General features: G+C 49.6%; 1 protein-coding gene across 6 annotated transcripts in view; it reads right to left on the reverse strand.

The window, feature by feature from the left end:
• Window positions 1-7,500, reverse strand: part of LOC113803553 (chloride channel protein 2-like) — a 219,929-nt gene that overhangs the window by 92,362 nt on the left and 120,067 nt on the right. Inside the window, exon 1 of one of the 6 annotated variants that reach the window (XM_070135803.1) lies at window positions 1-1,768. This exon is cut by the window's left edge and continues 1,134 nt beyond it. The exons of 1 other annotated variant lie outside the window; for it this stretch is intronic. The gene's annotated coding sequence lies outside the window, so the exon portion shown is untranslated. Of the gene's footprint in view, window positions 1,780-7,500 lie in introns of those variants that run through there. 4 more of the 6 variants (XM_070135800.1, XM_070135799.1, XM_070135802.1 and 1 more) reach the window with 4 other exon arrangements.

Below are 7,500 nucleotides of genomic sequence, written 5' to 3' on the forward strand. Positions count from 1 at the left end.
GGCCTTGATTAGGGGGCGCTCTCGCTCTCAGACCTTCGCCCGGGACTTGGCTGCCTCGCACTCTCTCACGCGCGTCAAAATGGCACTCGGTACAGTGTGCTTCAGAATCCTCCCTTGATCTCGAGTCCTTATGACCTAAATCAAACGCCCGTTCCGGAAGAGTCTCAAGAACGCAAGCATCCCAAGCATCCCAGGGTCCTCATCCTCATCAGACCCACGAGGGGCAGACTCAAGGCAGCAGCTCGTGTGACAAGCCACTTCTTCAAGGCATCACATGATCCAGGTGGTGCCAACTGCAGTCAACCAGCTGGCTCCACCTCGCGTCCAATTAGTCACAGCGCCGACCAACTCGCTTCTCGTTCCTCAATACTGGGATAAATCTGAGTAAAATACGCGCGACCGATTTCAATGGCGGTCGGTCGGGAGGCAGACAGATGGTCGACTGAAAAAGCCTGAGTGATGGAACGCGTCTTGGGAGGATCTGCAGGAAGGATTAGAGGAATTCGCGGACGTCTTCTGGGAAAATTCGAGTGCCTGGGCAATGAGGACGCGTAAGAACCTCTTCGGGTCGCAAGAATTAGGGCAACAAGACGTCTTAAGGAAAATGAATACTGATATTCTTAAGAAATACTGGTATATATATAATCTTATCCACTAGATAAGGGACTATTAGATCTCCGAAACGGTTAACGTTCTTGGGGAAATAAACTCACGATTCTCAGGATAATAAGCGAATAATCTCAATGTTCCCCCGTCAAGGGTAAAAACTATAAGGCTCTCTTAAACACACTCCTGTTTTCACCTAAACCAACTCTCGACAATAACTTTTCTTCTTTTCCTTCACCACAAAGATACTTAATGACACTTGCTTTCTGTTTCTCCTTTCCTTTCTAGAAAAGCATCGCCACAGAATCCCGGTTTCCGCTTTTTCAGACAATCCCGAACATGCCTCTCTTCCACTGTATGCCCCACATGCGGTGCAAGTAAGTCAACAGAAAAACAGTGTGCCCCGTTATGACCTGAATCATCACGCCAGGTCAGGTCAGTTCAAGACATCGCACGCGCTTCAGGCCTCGGCTTATCTTGGAGGCGTTGATAAGACGCTGCGAAGAAGGGCCAAAGTTTTTTTTTGTGGGACCTTAACTAAAGATTTTCCATAAGTTCTGTATGTCTAAACTGCATACTTTCACCTTTTTTCCAGTTATCATTGACGTAGAGCGATACAGATTTCCAAGTCTTGCCAAAGTACTTCGAGAACGGAATCCTCCTCTTCACCACTCACCCGCGAGAAACTTCACAAAAAAAGGAGAAAGGCCATTAAACATTTCCTCTCTTTAAGAATCACAACACTCCTGCGACGTCCACCCGCGCGTCCGCCCTCGAGATCAGCCGAGGGGCGCAGGGGCGAAACCTCCCTGGGGCTCCTCGCGAACAGGTGGGGGCGAGCGGAGCCACAGCAGCAGCCAGAACACACAGGTGGCACTCGGGGCACTGAGAGCCGCTCGGATAGGGACACTGACGCTCGCGCCGCCGCCACGCCGCCGCAATCGTGCCGCCGCGCTGCCCTGACCCGCCAGTGCCAGACCGCCACGTCTTCAGACCGCCGGACTTTCAGGCGTTCACAGACCTCGCCGTTTCTTCCTTTCCGCGCCCGGTCTGTCCTATCAGCGCCGGACCGCTAGACCTAATGGGATCCGCGAGACCCTTAGACCGCTAGACTTTCAGACTTTCAGACCCTTTCATTCAGACTTTGATGCACTGTCCTGACGCGACAGTAAAAGACCGCTAGACCTATAGTTTTCAGACCACCTGCGCTTTTCGTCTTCCCCCCCCCCTCTCTTACTCATTCGTCTCCTTCTACTGTCTTTCTTTTGCCTCCTTCCCCTTTCTTACTCATTCGTCTCCTTCTTCTATTGTCATTCTCTCGCCTCCTCCTCCCTTTCTAGATCTCTTTCGCCTCCTTCCCCTCTTTCTTGATGTCCTCTCGCCTCCTCCCCCCTTTCTTGATCTCTTCTCTCCTCCTTCCTCCTTTCTTGATGTCTCTTCGCCTCCTTCCCCTTTCTTGATCTCTTCTCGCCACCTTCCCCTTTCTTCATCTCTTCTCGCCTCCTTCCCCCTTTCTTGACCTTTCCTCCCACCTTTCTTACCTTACTCTCGCCTCCTTCCCCTTGCCTTGACCTTCTCTCCTCTCCTTCGCTTTCAGACGTCTTGATTAGTGTTCATTATACCATATCCCCGTTCCTCATCGTCCCTTTTCTTCTCTCTTTCTCCCCTTCTCCCCTCTTTCCCCGAGATTAGCAGTCTTCTGTTTCTCTTCTTCCTTCCTTCTTTCCATCCCTTCCACCCCTCCCCTACCCCCCATATCCTCTTGTCTCCGAGAAGCTATTTAATCTCCTCTTTCCCTCTCCCCTCTCCCTCCTCCTCCTCTTCCTCCCCCCTCCTCTCCTCTTCCCTCCCCCTCCTCTCCTCTTCCCTACCCCCTCCTTTTTCCTCTTCCCTCCCCTCTCCTCTCCTCTTCCCTCCCCCTCCTCTCCCCTATTTTACCCTGACCTTTACCTATCGTTTTTATCTCCTCCCTTTCTTAACCCTTTTGGCACGCTCGTATCCTTCCCCTATGGCAAAGTCGTTTAGGAAAATGTAAAAAAAAAAAATTGTATCTTGTCATGGTTAGATTTTGTCTTTCCATAACTCTTTCGCTCACAAACATTTTTTTTCTCTCTCGTTGATTTTTTTGTTATGTTTCAAAGGATTTTTTTTCTGTATCTGTTTCGATCGGTTGTTAGCCCGTCTGTCCTTGTCTCTGTTGTTGTTGTTCTCGCTCTCTCTCTTCTTCTTCCTCCTCTTCCTCTCTGTTCATTTTCCTCACTGTTTTTCACTTTTTTTCTCTCTCTGTTTCCCTTTCTTATGCTCTGTTACTCTCTCTCTCTCCATCGCTCCCTCTACCTCCCTCCCCCTTTCTCTCTCCCTCCTTTCCTCTTTCTCTCCCTCCTTTCCTCTCTCTCTCTCTTCTTCTTCTTCCTCCTCCTCTCTGTTCCTTTTCCTCACTGTTTTTCACCTTTTTCTCTCTCTGTTTCCCTTTCTCGTGCTATGTCACTTTCTCTCTCTCTCTCTCCATCGCTCCCCTCTCTTTCTCTCTCTGTCTCTCTCCTTTCCTCTTTCTCTCTCTCAATCTACCATTCTCTCTCTCTCTCTCCTTCCCTCCCTCCCCCTCTCTCTTTCTCTCTCTCATTCTCTCTTCCTCACACGCTCATTCCCACTGCCACTCTCCCTCTCCCTCTCCCTCTCCTTCAAGCTTGTTAACTGTGCCCTTCCCAACTTCCCCATTAGTCTGCTGCTTCCTGCTGCGCCTCGCTCTCCCCCTCTCCCCCTCCCACCACAACCCCCCCTCTCCCCCTCCCACTACAATTCCCCCACCCCCTCCTTCGATCAAATCCTTTTCCTTCTTCCTCTATCCTAAAGCAATCCTCCAGCTCTTTTCTATATCCCCCATCTCTCTCTTTTTCTCTTTCTTGGGTTTGTTCAGTTCTCTGTTGTTTTCTTTTTCCGTTTTTTAAATCTATTTTCTTCCCCCCTTTCCTCCCTTTATCCGTCGTGCAAAGTCCTCCCTATCAACCACTTTCTCCTATCCTTACCCCCCCCCTCCCTCCTCCTCGCCTCCCTCCCTCTCTCACCCGAATAATCTTCTTATCTTATTCAATTCTTTTCTCTTTCCTTTTTACACTCCTTCTCCCCCTCCCCCGTGCAATAAAACACTGCGCCTGCTTGCTCCTTCTTCCTAGGCCACCCCTACCCCCCTCCCTGCCCTTAACTCTCTCTCTTTTTCTTTCTCTTCTCTCTCTCACTTTCTTTTTTTCTCTCTCTCCATATTTCTTTCTTTCTTTTTTCTTCTCTTCCCCTTTCTTTCTTTCTTTTTCTCTCTCTCTTCCTCTTTCTTTTTTTTTTTTTCTCTCTCTCTCTCACGCGCGCGCGTGCGCGTCCCTTTTTCCTAAGCCAGCCCCACCCCCTCCCTACCAAACCTAAACCAAATACAAAACAAAAAATACGGCCGCAATGGAGCAACCAACGATCTTTTAAAAAAATTATTCCTTTCTATTTCTCTTTTTGGCGTCGTGCTCGATAACGTGCCAAAAATCAGCTGATTCTGCACCTCCCGTTGTCCCGCCGTCGGCAAGGTTAGGCAAAGCAGAGCACACACTAACCCACGTGACACCCCCCTCCCTTCCCCTCCCTCTCCTCCCTTCCATTCCCTCCCCCGCCTCTCCCATCTTCTTCCCTTCCTTTCCTTTCCTATCTTCCCTTCCCTTCCCCTCTCTTTCATTCCCTCCCCTCCTTTCCCAGCTTTTTCCCCTTTCCTCCCCCTCCTTCCATCTCCTTCTCTCCCTCTCCTCCCTTCCCTCCCCCCCCCTCCTTGACCTTAAAAGGGGGAATGATAATATATATAACTTTTTTTATTTTATTTCTCCTATTTTTCTAATTCTGTCTGTCTGTCTCTCTGTCTGTCTGTTTCCTCGTCCCTCTCCCTCTCCCTCTCACTCTCCCTTTCACTTGTGCTATTGAGAGTAATAAAACGAAAAAATGACAAGTAATAAAAAACAATAAATTAGAAAAATAATAGCACAACTTAAAAAAAACAACGTATATGTCAATAAACAACAACAACAACAACAACAACAAAAACAAAGGACAAGACAAATCAAAATGAAGTGAGTAATGAAAAGCACAACAAGATAATAGCAGGCAGACGGATAGATAGATTGTTAGAGATAGATAAAGTGATATAGAGAGATTGAGATAAATAGAGAGATATATATAGAGAGAAGAGATAGATTAATAAACAGATAGACAAATAGATAAACATATAGATAGAGTAACAAGCATAGGCAGACAAACAAACAAACAATCAAAGAGAAAATAAAGATCACAATAGAAAAAAACGAGAAAAAAATAAGAGAACGAAAGAGAAATAAGGAGAAAGAGGAGAGGAGGGGGGGGGGAGAGGAGAGGAAGGAGGAGGAAGGAAGGAGGAAAGAGGAGAGAAGGGGGGAGGGAAGAGGAGAGGAGGGGGGAGTGAAGAGGAGAGGAGGGGGGAGGGAAGAGGAGAGGAGAGGAGGGGGGAGGGAAGAGTGAAGAGGAGAGGAGTGGAGAGTGAAGAGGAGAGGAGGGGGGAGGAAAGAGGAGAGGAGGGGGGAAGGAAGAGGAGAGGAAGGGGGAGAGAAGAGGAGAGAAGGGGGGAGAGAAGGGAAGAGGAGGAGAAAGGGAAGAGGAGAGGAGGAGGGAGAGAAGAGAAGAGGAGCGGAGAGTGAAGAGGAGAGGAGGGGGAAGGGAAGAGAAGAGGAAGAGGAGTGAAGAGAAGAGAAAGGGGGAGAGAAGAGGACAGCAGTGGGGAGCGGAGAGGAGAGGACGTACCCCCGAACATGGATGACGTAGGTAATGTGTTGCTAATTATAAACACCTGCAACCAGCTGTGTGTCTTTTGGTAGACTGCGTTGTGTTTTCTAATGCACGGAGAGGTTCGTTGTGTTGAACGCATGCAGAGAGAGAGGGGAGGGAGGGAGAGAGAGAGAGAGGAAGGAAGGAGGGAGGGAGGGAGAGGGAGAGAGAGAGAAGGAGGGAGGGAGAGGGAAAGAGAGAGGGAGAGGGAGAGGGAGAGGATGGGAGAGGGAGAGGGAGGTAGAGAGATAGAGAGGGAGGAGGGAGAGAGGGAGAAGGAGGGAGGGAGGGAGAGGGAGGGAGAGGAAGAAGTAGGGGAGGGAGAGGGAGAGAGAGAGAGGGAGAAGGAGGGGGGGAGAGGAAGAAGTAGGGAGGGAGGGAGATGGAGGAAGGGAGAGGAAGAAGTAGGGAGGGAGGGAGATGGAGAAGGAGGGAGGGAGATGGAGAAGTAGAGAGGGAGAGAGGGGGAAAGGGAGAAGGAGGAGGGAGAGGGAGAGAGGGGGAAAGGGATAAGGAGGAGGGAGAGGGAGAGAGGGGGAAAGGAATTATGGAGGAGGGAGAGGGGAGAGAGAGCAGGGAGAGGGAGGGAGAAGGAGAAGGAAGGAGAGAGAGAGAGAGAGAGAGAGAGAGAGAGAGAGAGAGAGAGAGAGAGAGAGAGAGAGAGACAGAGAGAGAGAGAGAGAGAGAGAGAGATTAGAAACTGTTTTTGGGAACACAATAATCTCAAGGAAACATTCACCATTGGTCGACTAGCATATGCAATCACGAATCCAAGCACGTGTATATATACATATATGTGTGTGTGTGTGTGTGTGTGTGTGTGTGTGTGTGTGTGTGTGTGTGTGTGTGTGTGTGTGTGTGTGTGTGTGTGTGTGTGTGTGTGTGTGTGTATGCACTATATGTATACATGGGTGAATGAATGAATGAATGAATGAATGAATGAATGAATGAATGAATGAATGAATGTCTATACACATATATGTCCGCATGAAAAAAAAAATTGTCCTCACGTACGTATACACGTACATACGCCCGTACACACATAAGTACGAATGCATGTACGTAAAGACCAGATATCCCCAGAAAAGTCCACATCGAGCCAGTTCACAAAATTCCTCCCCCGAGAATGTGTCTTTCACAGCATCTCGCTCGCTCGCTCACGCACGCACGCACGCTCACTCACTCACTCACGCACGCACGCACGCACGCACGCACGCACGCACGCACGCGCCAGTTCGGACCCCGCGGTGAAGTGGCGCCGAGCGTAAATCACAGGTAACAACGCCCTATCGTTTTTATATGAAATGATTGTCTTTACATCCTGGACGCCTGACTTCGGTGTGTGTAGGGGGGGGGAGGGGGGAGGGGGGTTGGAGATCCTTTTAGAGCTCCTTTTTTTTTTTTGTCTCCCTCCCCTTCCCCCTCCTCCCCTCCCATTTCCACCACCCACCTTCTCCCTGTCTTTCTCTCTCTCTTTCTCGCCACTTCATCTTCGTTTTTCCATGTCTTTTTTAAATTTTTATTTTTATTTATTTTTATTTGTTATTATTATTATTTCTTTTTTGTTCTCTGTATGTGTGTTTGTTGGTCTCTCTGTTTCTGCCATGTTTCTCTGTCTTTCTTTACCTCTCTGTCTCTGTGTCTATCTCTCTCTCTCTCTCTCTCTCTCTCTCTCTCTCTCTCTCTCTCTCTCTCTCTCTCTCTCTCTCCCTCCCTCCTCCCTCTCTCTCCCTCCCTCCTCTCTCTCCCTCTCTCTCTCTCTCTCCTCCCTCTCCCTCTCTCTCTCCTTCCTCTCCTCCCCATCCCACTCTCCCTCCCCATCCCACTCTCCCTCTTTATCTCTCCCTCTCTTTCGTTCCCCTTGTTCACATCCCCTTCATTTTCGTCCCCCCTCCCCCTGCCAATCCCCTCATCCTTGTCAACCTCTCCTCCCCTTCATCTTTCCCCACCACGCCCCCTGCCCCCCCCGCTGCCCCCTACCCCCCCTTTGTCAAGTGGCAATTACATCACGTGACCATCCGGGAGCAGTGACACAGGAGGGGGGGGGGAGAGGGGGTGTAGGGGGTGTAA

This window comes from Penaeus vannamei, chromosome 21 (assembly GCF_042767895.1).
Source record: "Penaeus vannamei isolate JL-2024 chromosome 21, ASM4276789v1, whole genome shotgun sequence".
In the NCBI taxonomy this organism is placed as follows: Eukaryota; Metazoa; Arthropoda; class Malacostraca; order Decapoda; family Penaeidae; genus Penaeus; species Penaeus vannamei.